Below are 972 nucleotides of genomic sequence, written 5' to 3'. Positions count from 1 at the left end.
GCTAGCCATGGCCTGGCTGTCTTCCCAAAGGCCCTGACTTGATGCTGACAAGGTAAAGTCCCTTCAGCAGGAGCCCACACCTAGAGAGATGATAACAGTTCAGAGACTATTAGGAAGTATCTATTTCTTATTCCAACATTTCAAGTAACTTATTTAACTTACACTTATTTGTGTAACTTATTTGTGTACCAGACTTTGACAATTAAGTCTCAGCTTCTGTGAAGACTTCATTTTTTTTATAAGACTCTTAAGTTTTTTCCTGAAAACCAGTTACATTTGGCCTTGATTAAAAAGATTTCTCCATCTGAAAATTCTTTAAATAAATACAGACACAAGCAGGCAAGCTCCAGTGGTGCAATGGGTTAGCATGTGGTACTTATAAGGCAGTATGGGGGAAGTGATGCCAAGGTTGTGAGTTCAAGCCTCACCTGGAGCACTTGACTTTTGGGGGTCAAACTTGATCTGTTGGGGTCCCTTCCGACCCTAGCATCTCTGAAAAAAAGTGTGTGTGTGTACCCCTGAGGTGCCTATTGGACGTACTTCAACTTAACATAGTCCTCATGTATATCATGGAATTGATCACTATCTATCTCAGCCTGAAATGCTGCTTGTGGATGAAGAAGCAACCATCCGATGGGCTGCCAAGGGGACGGGGCTTGGAACAGTGCTCTTGGAAGGACAGGAGTCTGCTTTCATATCAAGGTCACTATTGCCAAGAGCACAAAGATGAACCCAGAGTGAAAAGAAGCTTCTGGCCATAGCATCTGTGTGCGGGAAGTGCAACTGGCATGTTCACGAACAGGAAACTGGTGAGAGAGGAAGTGACCACAAACCGTGAAAGAGCATTTTTAAAAGCCATGGCTAATGGCACCGGTGCCTTTGGTAACTGCTGCTGGCTGGAACACAACCAGGAAAGGCCAGAGGCGCATGCAGCTGCCTTCCTACCTAGAGCAGCCACGCATCAGGACAATA

General features: G+C 45.1%; 1 non-coding gene across 1 annotated transcript; it reads left to right on the top strand.

Annotated features, from left to right (window-relative positions):
• Window positions 1-343: 343 nt before the first annotated feature.
• TRNAI-UAU lies at window positions 344-436 on the top strand. The gene is given in 2 exon segments: window positions 344-381; window positions 401-436. It is a non-coding gene; the product is annotated as a tRNA-Ile (tRNA).
• The last annotated feature ends 536 nt before the right edge of the window (window positions 437-972 follow it).

The sequence above is a fragment of the Gavialis gangeticus genome, unplaced genomic scaffold (genome assembly GCF_001723915.1).
Source record: "Gavialis gangeticus isolate Ggan-Ray unplaced genomic scaffold, GavGan_comp1, whole genome shotgun sequence".
Taxonomy (NCBI): domain Eukaryota; kingdom Metazoa; phylum Chordata; order Crocodylia; family Gavialidae; genus Gavialis; species Gavialis gangeticus.
Note: the sequence above shows the minus strand (reverse complement) of the source record. Positions and strands in the feature narration are given on the sequence as shown.